This window comes from Caretta caretta, chromosome 3, assembly GCF_965140235.1.
Source record: "Caretta caretta isolate rCarCar2 chromosome 3, rCarCar1.hap1, whole genome shotgun sequence".
NCBI classification, from domain to species: Eukaryota; Metazoa; Chordata; order Testudines; family Cheloniidae; genus Caretta; species Caretta caretta.
The window spans coordinates 195,076,195-195,088,604 of record NC_134208.1 but is presented as its reverse complement, the minus strand read 5'-3'; the positions used below and the strand labels follow the sequence as shown (position 1 = coordinate 195,088,604).

General features: G+C 39.4%; 1 long non-coding RNA gene across 1 annotated transcript in view; it reads left to right on the top strand.

Moving 5' to 3' along the window:
• The window catches only part of LOC142071465 (uncharacterized), a 108,025-nt gene extending 95,929 nt beyond the window's left edge, over window positions 1–12,096 (top strand). The window contains exon 5 of the long non-coding RNA XR_012667497.1: window positions 11,055–12,096. This is a non-coding gene — a long non-coding RNA (uncharacterized LOC142071465). The remainder of the gene's footprint in view (window positions 1–11,054) is intronic.
• The last annotated feature ends 314 nt before the right edge of the window (window positions 12,097–12,410 follow it).

Below are 12,410 nucleotides of genomic sequence, written 5' to 3'. Positions count from 1 at the left end.
TAGGCTGAAGCAAGTGAAAGAGATCTTGCACTGCTGCAGCCTGACAACCACCTTTCTATAGGATGTGGCCCATGGTGGCATCAGCATTTCATTCAGGGCAATTCTACCATTTTAAAGCACTTCTAAATTGCCCTGGGCAATTTAACACAGCATTTTTCTAAGGACTTTTTCTTTCCTAGTAATAGCATAAATGGCTGACCTGTTCATTGGCCACTCCAGCAGGTTTCAACTTCTAACTTGGTTCGTGTATTCTAACTAGGTTAGTATATTCTCCTCTGATTCTCATCAGCAATGGCAACACCACTTGGGGCCAACAGGTCACAGCAGAGGTAAGGGAGAGAATGGGAAAAGTTCAGCACCAATGTTGTGTTGCTAATATTTTATCCAAAATGTCTTCCTTACCCAACATCCCAAAGGCTCATATGCACAAAGAGGAGGAGAGGAACTGTGAAATCTATTCATTTGTTTTCTCATTGGAAGAAAAGATAGTGCCCTCATAACAAAGGAGGAAGGTGTCAACTCTTGGCAAACATACATATGGGGCCAGATCCTCAACTGGTGTAAGTGTGAGTAGCACCACTGTTATACATTGAGTTCATCTGCTAGAAATGCGTACAGTTCTGTTCCTACAATTGATACTGGGTAGAGTGATGGTATAGCCCAGGGTTCAGTTTGCATAATTAGAAAGGGGGGAAGTGGAGAAAGAGAATATTCTATTGGGGGTACAGAGAATACCTGGGAGAGGGAGGGATAGTCTTAGAGCTGATTGGGAATTGTTTGATGAATCATTTTTTGTAAAAAATAATAATAATTACTTGAAATTGAAACAGTTTGCAAAACAGGATGGGGTTTGACAAAAAAAGTTGAAAAAACAGTTTTGAAATTGTCAAAATGTTTCATTTCAGCATTTTCAAAATGAAAATTTCTAATCTTCCAGCTCAAAATGATGTTTGGCTTAGAAATTAATTAGACTGAAAAATGTAGAAGTGGAAATGAAACATTTTGAAAATATCAAAATAAAATGTTTCCGGTGATCCAAAACAAACAAAATTTCAGTTACTCAGTTTGTAAGTACTTGAGATTTTGTTCTTTTATCCTTATTGGAGACAGGAGAAAATTTTGAATTCTTGAAAATATTCATGAGACAGGAAAACTATATTCTGCCGAACTCTATATAGGCTAGTTCCTGGAAGAGTTGTTTCCTTTGGTTGCAATTCACCCAGGGTAATCAGGTAATACAGAGAACTAAGAGCAGGGAAGATGGATTCACTATCCCCAACCTATGGCCAGGCGATGGGGCTGTGAAGCAATCTCTGTATGACCTTTGGCAGGAATAGGAGCCACACACCACCAAACCTCCACTGGTTGGGTTTTGGGCCACTGGGACCTGAGTAAATGGGTCTCTGTTGACCTCTCCTTGGCGCACCTCTAATGGCTCCATCTGTGCTTGTCTATTTGGAATCATCATTGAGGGCCACTCAGAGGCAGTTGGGCTGCTGAAGATGTGCACCCCCCACTCTACCCTCGCCACTGCCCACAAACACTCTGTGTGCCACCGCTGTGGGGCTTACAGCGTACAAAGGGACTGCCCAGGGCTCTCTGCACCTGGCTGAATATAATCCCTTTTGCTTCCATCTTCTAACATCTGCTTAGCTAAATTGGGCCCTAAACATGTCACCAATGGGAAATCCAGGAAGTAAAAGGCACAGAACTCGCAGACACCCTCCTATGGCAAGAAAAATAATATTAAAGAAAAGAAAGGCAAAATATCGTGGCTTGTATCCTTTTCCTTGTTGTATAATGGTGCTTATGGTTACTTAATCAGCCACCAGTGCAGTTTTGCATGTGGAATGTAATCAGCTACTAATTTTTATTGCCTCATATACTTCTCTGCCAAGAACATTATCCCTTAAATAGAGGCTTTGTAATAATACCTTCTAATTTCCACAACTTCATTGTTAATTTCCACAATTTCTACCTTACAAGTATTAAAATTGCAAGCTCTCTAGCTGCCTCCCTAGATTGTTTCAGTTTAATGATTGTAAATCCAGTCTTTTCTCTTTGGATTTTTTTAGTCCTGGAAAGAGCAGACTTGTTTTTATCTTTCTGCATGAGGACTTTTGAGGAGCACAGTCAGGAAGGAAACCAGTGTTATTGTCAAGGCATGTTGATGACTATACTGTATACATATTCATGTTCTTAGGGCCAAATTCTCTTCAAGTGCCAAGCCCAAGGTTGAACACAGGGGGCTCTTCATGAGGGCGAGGAATCCTCACACCCTGGGCAGCAGCACAGGTGTGAAGGAAATGAGCATCTGCTAGCCCAGCCTAAGAAATGGAGTATGCTATGCAGCCCCAACACTCCTGCCCCCTCTCTATGGGCATGAGGAAAGGGGAAGGACCAGAAGATCCGTGTAGTGGCCAAACCTCTGGCCTCGCCCCCCCTCTTTCTATTCCCCAGTCCAGTCCTTCCCACGTCTTCTCTATACAATGGTGCACAGGGAGCCCCTGCAGAGCTTGTCACACAGGAAGAGAACACCTCCTATCTGACTGCCTCAAATCCTGTTTCCTCCTTGTGTAACCGACTGATTTATGTGTGCTCCTGATCCAGAGGATATGAATCTGCTACCGCCCTCAGCTACAGAATGTGTCCTTTTTCGCTCAAGCTGTAGAGACTAAAACTGGAGGTTATGGGTTCAATCAGTGTTGGCCAAGATGGCAGCTGCCACACCTACACAACAGACCCACTTGGGTTCCACTGCAGGATGTGTGTGTGTATGTTTGTGGATATAGATATATATATATACACACACACACACACTCCTCACTGTTGGAGTGTGGAGGCTGGATTTCCTCCTTATAGAAAAAGATAAAGGAAAGGTAGTTGGGTTGATATTGATTTTGCAGGTTGATCAGTAGAGCTGGGCAGGAAACAGTTTTCCTGTCCTGCAAACATTTTTGAGAGTTCAGATTCCCCTCTCCCACCTTGAATAAGGATGAAAAGTCAAAGATCTTGAAAATATTCACAAACTAAAGAAACAATTTTGTTCCTGTTTCCTGTCAATCTAAATATTTTGATAATTTTGAGATATTTTGTTTTGAATTTGATCTTTTTTCTTTTTTTTAACCTTATTTTCATTCTAATTAATGTACATTTCAAAATGAAAAGTCATTTTAAACTGGAAAACTGGAATTTTTCCTTGCAAAAGTGTTGAAATGAAATGTTTTGACAATTTAGAAAGTGTTTCTTGACTTTTTTCCAAGTTGGGAAATTCATTGAACCTGACCCAGTTTTGTGAACAGTTTAGGTTTTGACATATTGGCGGTTTCTGATGAAAAACAATTCATCCGAGAGTTCCCAGCCAGGTATAATGATTATGGTGGTGACTCTGAAAGAAAAGTGAAGCCATGAGTAAGAACGTACTTTTAATCCTTCCCATCTCCTGTCTCTCTCTCTCCCTATTTGTTAGTTCTCACACTCCTCCACAGACTTAGGTGTGAAATGTCATCTGGCGTTTGAGTCTTTTCGATAGTTCAACCAATTTTCTCAGGCACGCTTAATCCAGGAGCCTACTGTTGCTGGAAGTGCAAGCATAGTCAGTTTGAGTCAAGGGCCAAATGGAATGCTTTAGGGTCACAAAAGCCCCCAATGACTTCCCACATTATATAAGATTTCAGATGTTACTATGTAAATATGCTGTACCACCACCTCATGACTGTGGCATATCACCTAAGCAAATCAGATTGGGATCTAGTCAGTGCTTGCATGGATGAAAAATCCAGATGTTAGAGATTTGGCAGATGTCATTTTCCTGAGTTATCACCTAACAGAATCCCAGGGGACACAGCTGTTTGCACTCACTACCTCTTTGTTAAGATGTAAAAACTGAGGCTCCGTGCTCTCAACTGTACTAAAGATTCCCCTGCTTCAAGACAAGAAGTGATAACAGGCCTTCCAGACAAATTCCAATCTGGATAATTACATTTGCCCTACCTTAAAAAAAAACCTCCTTGTAAACTGGTGGAATGAATTTGCTGGTGCTGGTGTGATGCCTCGGTGTGAACTTTACTTTCCCATTACTAAGCAGCTGTTCTTCTGACCCCTTCTGATCACCATGGCTGTTTTCATAGGGTTTCCTGCTTTCCCTGTGAGAGTCTGACTGGGAATTGAGTCTCCAGCACTACCTCATTGATCTGCCAGAATGGCTAACCAGGAAACTAACTCTGCACTTGCTGAAAAGGAAGTAGAGCTTCTGGACACCATCACATTTCCCCTATTATTTTAAATAAGACTGGATAGGGCCAGATTCTCTGCTGGTGCAAATTGGCACTGTTCCATTGTAGACAATAGAACAGTGTCAATTTATTTCAGCAGATAACTTGATCTATATTCTTCACATTTTCTTGGGAAGAATACAGTCTAGTTTCACTGGCACAGTTTGGCTGCCACATTCTGCCAGGAACTGGCCACATTTTAGTGGCGGGGTAGTGATCCCTGTACAGTATATACAACTTGTAAAGCATGTAGGGCTCCTGCTGGGTGCAAGGTGCTATATATTTTATGTGGGTTGCAGGTAGTGTAATCAAATGCAACAAGGAATGTGTAGTAAGCACTGGAAAATATTGAAGACTGGCTATTTTCTTTTTCAGTATACCAGCTGAAATCTGTTTTCTTAACAGTTGGGCAAATATTTGATTATTTTCCATTTTTTTATATTGGTATTTATGGGCCACCTTTTGCCTTTCTTTTATATCTCCGTAATCCATTGACTTCAGCGGGGTGGCATAGATGTAAATGAGGACGGTTTGGCTCATTTTCTCCAACTGCTCTATAATTTGTTTCTCTAAGTCACGAGTTATTAAACTCCCTAAAAGTCATTCCTGTTTCTACTGTGCAAAAGGAAAAATAAAATGGAGCCAAAGTATGTTGGGCATAGTGAAATTCACTGGAAATAATTCTCTTTTAAATAAGTTGCATATGTGGTTCTTTGTTTGGTATTCACAGTGTACTGTGGAGACACTTTCAGAAATGAACTCATTTTAAAAAGAGATAGATTTACACACACTACAAGAAAGCAGCCACTGGCAGTATTGTATACCATATCAAATCTGGGACTGTTGTTACATATTTGAAGTTAATTTGACACTGAAGTAAACAAATCAAAGTGTGTTTATACAATAATTAGACCATATTCTCAGGATTGTGGCTCAGAAATTTTGTCACAGTTACTGAAATACTGATCCATGGTTTTCTTTGGTTTGTTTACAGAATTCCCTAGCAACACAAAAATAAAACTGTCGGAATTACATAAGTACAAGTGTAATGGTAAAATCTATCTTTGTTTGCAGAGTATCTGTAGCCTAAATATATAAATCAAAATCAGTAGCATTGCTCAGGCTCATATTTAAAGTTCTTAAAGTGTAAACAGGCATATTTGTGAATTTAAAAGAAAGATCAGGGAACTGGACTGTCACCCAGACTGAAAATAAAAATCCAGCAATGAAATCAAAGCACTAATTCTTTTGTTAATATTCTTTGTATTATTTCTACAGTGCAGAAAGAAGAGTGAAAAATAGTTTTTTATAAAGATCTATTTGTATGTATATGAATCTTTACATCATAAATTCTCTGATACTTGCCAATCACAGTAGTATATGTATGCATATGGTACAAATACAAATGAACACAAAAATAAACAAAAAGAATAAACATGTAAGATACATATTATATTCATTCCATTCTCAAATATACCAAACCTTGTGCACAGATGGCTGCTTGAGTAGGTATAATAGTCTATCCATCCCAGATCTGGGAACATACCTCTTCTTGTGTTGCTGACTTAGGTGAGGGTAATGAACATTCCCTTATGTCCATTTCTTTTATGTTCATAATATCACATATCACTTCTGTTGCCTCTCCTGAATGCAGAGCTAGCTGGTTTCAGTTAACCTGGGCCTAATCCTGCAAAGGGCTAAATGAGTTTCAAGTCTCACAGAAATTAGTGCATTTTGGATGAATGGTTCTTATAAGTTTAAAGCTTTCTTCTTCTCAGACAGCCATGATGCAATTAAAATGTGCAGACCTTGATCTAGGAATGGATGCTCTTTTCTGTAGTATCTGGCTGGTGAATCTTTCCCATATGCTCAGGGTTTAGCTGATCACCGTATTTGGGATCGGGAAGGAATTTTCCTCCAGGTCAAATTGGAAGAGGCCCTGGAGGTTTTTTGCCTTCCTCTGTAGCATGGGGCATGGGTCACTTGCTGGAGGATTCTCTGCTCCTTGAAGTCTTTAAACCACAATTTGAGGACTTCAATAACTCAGACATAGGTGAGAGGTTTTTCGCAGGAGTGGGTGGGTGAAATTCTGTGGCCTGCGTTGTGCAGGAGGTCAGACTAGATGATCATAATGGTCCCTTCTGACCTTAGTATCTATGAATCTATGATAGAGAGACTGCAGTGGTTAAAAAAATAGAGCTGGCAAAAAGGACCGTTCTAACTCATTGGGGTGAAGTTCAGGCTTTATTGAAGTCAATGGGAGTTTTGCCATTGACTTCCGCAGAGCCAGGATTTCCCCCTTAGGAGTGTGTACTCCAAGTGGCTGCTGGTCTTTACTGAATACTTCAACGCACCCTAGGATCTGCAGCACATATTCCCTACAGTTTAAAGCATAACGTATGAGCAAGTTGATAATAAATATTTCCTACTGGGAACTGTTTAGCTGAAATTACATCTTTGTCTAGTAAATAACTCTAGAAACATCTACTTGAATTCTACTAACACAAAATGTTCTATCGTTCTTATATATTTGTGGGTGTGTTGTAAGATTAGCAAAGTATCTGATTGTGGATTCTAACTCTTGCTGTGCCTGGTTCAGAAATGGTTGATTCAGATCTGGGTACCAGGGAACCTTAAACCCTTCATTCTGGAAGCCAATACTTCTCAACACCGAATTTTCCTCCTGGGAGGCAGATGTGGCTAGTGATTTGCTGAGTTTTTGTTTAGACTGGGTAGGATGATAAATGGACTGTCTGGGGTCAAAGCCAATGTCCTCTGCTGGATTAGCTTGCTGCAAACAGCCAGCCTCCATCCACTGCTACTTGGAATGTCATCTTCATGATGTACCAGAACTCTACCATTCCCATGTGGATGTTCTGGGCCAGTGGGCACAGTGCTAATGCCAAAACACCATAGGCCTGATTCTCATTTACTCCATGGCTCTTCTGTGTTGCTTTGTCCTTAGTGTAAATGAGAGTCCAGGCCTATACCTGACTAATATTATTGTAAAGAGTTTCCCCCATCCTGATTTCTTGTAAAGTAGGATTTGAAACACATTTGTTTATTAAGAGTTCCCTGTGTTGAAAAGTACAGTTTACATTGCCTTTGAAGAGAGAAGCATCAGGCAGACAGGTTTCTAGGGTTATACAGTGATAGAGGAAGACAGTAATTAACCAGTGACTTAACTGTCTCTTAACCCCTTCCTATTTTGGAAAATAGACATGTTCTAAAAACAGAACTGGAATCCCCGATGTTGTTTACTTTATCAAGATTATATTAAAAAAATCGATATCTAATTTTTCTATTACATTTTAGCGTAGCATCATCCTAGCCCTTCAAGATCATATCCTATTGATCCTGCCTTTAATGACTTTGAAATTTTCAGTGATTTGTTTGTGGAGAATACTGTGCCTTGTATAGATTTCTCCGTGTTAGTTTAAACGCTGATCGTATACTTGGTGAATTAATGAAATAAAAATAGCTTTGTCAATAAGCAAAAGCGAAGCCACTTCCAACATTGTTCTGTAACCACGGCTTTCTGCAACCACTGCCTACACAAAATTAGTTGGTAGGATTAAAGAACATATTCCTCTTTTATCCCATGTTTGAGTACTTGATCACAGAGGCATAGTTTAATCCAAACATCAATAGCACCTCATCAATTCAGTCAGATGCAGCTGTCAAAGTGGACTTTTGGTTTGTTTAGAGCTTTATGTTTTATCCTTTTTTAAGGTCAGAGAATATTTTCTTTGATTTTTGATGCTGAAATCTTTCTTAATCTTCTAAACTGGAGAAACATCTGTTAAGATTTAATGGGGCGACTTTTGTCTTAAAATTGGAGTTTGTCTTGCAAATCTTCAATATTGAAACATGGAAGAAAAGTACAAACACGTATTCCTTAACCATTATTAGCCCTGCTTGGTCAGTAAGTGATTAAACTAGTTAAAGTGGAGCAGTAGGCAATGTGTTCTCTATCTAAATATTGCCGCTCTGGACTCTGAGTTCAGTTTTATTTTGTTTCACACTGACGTTAGCAATTTCCCTTTACCATATCACTTAACTGAGGATCTGAGAGGCAGATTTATGGAAGCTTTGGACGAATGAGACAAAAGTGATGTAACCAGGTGAAGCCGTCAGAAATAGAAAGGAATTTAACCTGCGTCCCTAAGCCTCTGTGTTGTTGTATAACTTCAACAGAATTTAGTAGTTAATGTGTTTGGATGTAGAGTAAATGGCATCTAAAAATATATGCCCCTAAAAACATACAGACAGCTGTCACGTCTACTGCCTGAATATATTAGTCATTATCCTAATTAACAGATGCAAAATCAGCAGGATTTTCATAATGTAAGCATTTCATATCAGGCAAATTGTAGTCATTCTTAATGGGACCTAGTCTAACCATAGGGTTTGATCCTCCAGCTCCTATGTGAGCAGGGCTTTGAAGCTAGTGGGACTATTCATATGAGTAAAAACAGTCAGATCAGGACCATAGTTCTTTCACTTAACATATTTTCATTTTCTTAATTTGGTTTAATACACTTGGGAACATCCTTTGCTCTTATTGGAAATCGTAGACTAGTACATGGGGTTTTAAAGAATAAAGCTGTCACCTTAATATCAGCTTGTCTTAAATATAAATATATATTTTAAGGTAGGCAGCTCACACGTAGTTACGTATTTAGGGCCTAATGCTCTCCACTCAACACCAACGGGAGTTTTACTGGGGTGAGGAGTGCTGGATACGGGCTTTAATAGATAAATATTCACCCTTTCTTACATTTGCAGGGAAGAACATGTTGTTCTGTTATTGCAGAGGCAGTACTGGCATGACTTGTAAACCTCTGTAAAGTGCTGTAGTCCTGCCATTCATAAGTACCAAGAACCAAGTACTGCATGAAAAGAGCAAGGTCCTGCCAAGTTTCTTGCCACTTCCTCCTACATCTGACAAGGTTTTCAATTAGCAGCTTGTAGAGGCCCAGCCTGTGGTCCTATTTTCATGCAATATGCATGAGTTAATTCCTCAGAAGGGGATGAAACTGCAAAGGAAAGAAAAATAGCCTTAGATTTGTAATTATATATATTGGAAGAAAAAGAGCAGTTTATTGATGGTATGATTTTCTTTCTGGGTGGGGACTAATATGTTGGTTCTATAGGGTCTTGAAAATGACTGAAATATCACATATCTGTAAAACAAAATAAGGGACTAACAATTTGTTCTCCCCTCAGTACTCATGTGTAACTGGTTAACATTAAATATCAGTATCAAGGGGAGAATCGATGTACTTTATTAATGAATCCCCTTCCTTTCCTAAATGTATTACAAAGAAGATTTTTAAATGAACTCTGCTCAGTTACAAGTGTCAGCATTTTTAAAATGTCATCCTTTAAACACATTAATGTAATAGAAAGATGCATAAATCATTGGGCCAGATTCTTCACTGATGTAATCCAGTGGAGCTTTGCTGATTGATATTGGTTAAGAATCTGGCCTCCAATTTCTAGCTATCTAAGTGGTTTGTCTACACGGCACTTAGTACATGGAGAGCTGGTGTGTGAATCTACCAAGGAGTAGCCTGCTGTGCAGTTGCTATCCATGTGGACCCAGCTGCAACGCACTAGAAGTTTCCTTTAATCTACTCCTGTTTCAAAGTGGCGTAGACCAAAGTGCATTGTGGAACTTCTAGTGTGTTGCAGCAGGGTCCGCATGGACACTTACTGCAGGGTAGATTTATACTCCAGCTTGATGCAAATGAAGTGTTCATGAAAACAAGCCTTCAGTGTAAGATGTCAGGTTTCAAATCCATTCATCCACCAATGTCTGGTGCCTCAGAACATGGAAGGACCTTCTCGTGTAGATCATGGAACACGGGTGTTATGTGCACCTGCCAAGAAAAATGCGTAATAAAAGGCTTGTCGTAGTCTGCACCAGCTTCAGTTTCTGGTTTGCTCTACGGTGTCTTCCTATGCAGGAAGGTGATAAAGGCATGGATGATGTTAGGAAGGTCCAAAGTAAACAGTAACAATCTCCTGTCCAGATGGAGGGGAAAAAATCCTTCCCTGTCATGCTGCTCTCTGATTGTCTAAAAACAGCTGTGGATTTAACAATCCTCCCCCCGATTGTGATCTCCAGTTGGAAATGAGGGAGGGAGCAAAATCAAGACATTCTGTGTTTTGGTTTTTCCATGCTGCGGGATGGCCAGCAGAAGGCTGGTGCATCTGAGCACAGGTTGCAGCCATGTTGAGGCTACTCTGATTTCATGCTCGGGCTCTGGTTTACGCCTAGGTGCCCAGCCATCTTGAGAATGCAGGGAGACATAATGTCACTTTCACCCCTCTCCCTTCCTCCACCAAACAATGCTCAGGAGGCTCACATAATCTGATTTAGCGCTTATCTATATGCAGAAATTGCACTGGCCGAGCTAAGGGTTGAACTTGTATCTAATTAAAAGTTAAACCAGTGAAACTGGTGTGTAGAACAAGCAGTCTTAATTCAGTCCAGACGGGGTGTTTGAGATGACATCCAACATTCCTTGTTGGATGCTAACAATAATGAGATCAAATTACAGAGCAATTTTACATGTAGCCTACATCACTGCAGCCAAGTATTTTGTTGTTAACAAGATAATAAGAGCTCACAAAGAGCCAGGTCCTCAGCTGGTGTAAATCTGCATAGCTCTATTAAAATCAATGGCGTTACACTGATTTCCATTAGCTCAGGATCTGGCACTTAATATTTTAACAAAAATGCCTTTATGATTTGTTCTCATGTTTTCATAGAATCTGTATTTTCCAGTTACTTCTTCTCCTAAAGGGATTTGTGGCTAAGGCAACACAAACCTGGGCCCAGGAAGAGATATTAGACAGCAACCTCTTCTCACGCACTATGAAGATATCCACCTATTCCATGCAATGAGCAGGAGAGTTCAAGGATACATACTGCTGAATGTGCTCGTATGGTTTGGTAATATGTTTGTCAATGCTTTAAATGTAGTCGACGTGTATATGTACGAGATGTTGCGAATTTCATACATAAAAGGAAAAGTATCACATTTTCCCCCAAATTCTTGAGGAAATTACTCTCATATACAATGCCAGAGTTTGGCTGCATTACAGAGAGACAGTGTCATTTGCATGCCATTACCAGGCCATAAAAGTTTCATGGTAGCTGCCTACTATACGTTTTCAATCTTTTGGGATCCTTTGGGGGTCATCCTGGAGGTCGGGTTTGTTTAGTCTGCTCCATACCGGTGTAAAGTGGACTTGAATGCTTAGCCTGTTCAAATAATACACAATCTGATTGTTACTTAAACATAAGTAAGTGCTGTATATATGTTGCAGTTTCTAACATTCTAAGCAGAGTATGATTGCGTATTTGGTGACAAATTGTTTCTCCAAACAACCTAATGTGGCTTTGAGAAGCAAGTCAAAATAAAGGATGAAATGCATTCAGATAAATTAAAAAAACACTTTTTTGTGTGTGCAATTTCTTTTGAGCCATTTTTAAGGTTCCCTCCTTGTATTTGGAATTCTTTCTTCTGTTTATTTTTAATTCTCTCACATTCATACTCTGATTGCTTCAAAATTCAAAAGCCACGTTCTTTACATTGCATTGTTGGAAGATGACTTAATTAAAATAGAACCTGTCTTTTGTGTTACGCACACTGTGCTGATTGGCCTTATAGGTTGTTGTTCCAATCCTATGCTGATCTTTCAAAAAGAATAATAAAAAGAAAGAAAAAAAGAATTTGATCCTTAATATTGACATGTTTTGGATAGCAAGCCTTCATAGGTCTAAGAGAATGAGGAGAGAAAGCTGGATTATGAGCAACTCATTTTTATTTCTTTGTTTTTAAAATACATTTGAAATAAAATCTGTTTTGAAGTCTTCCAGGAGATCGTCTTTATGCTGTTCTCTTCTGACGCTGCTCATCTTTTAATATAACTTTAATTGTGGCAACATAAATAAAAGGTGACATAAAATTATACAGCCCAGTGTAAAGCCATTTGAGGCAAAAGTCTCTTACTGCCACTTTTATGGCTTCACCAATTAGTGATTACATTTTCTCCTTTTTTTAATTCTGTGTCATGCACACAGGATCAGAAATGTCTCTCCTCTCTCTTTCATCCTGTGCT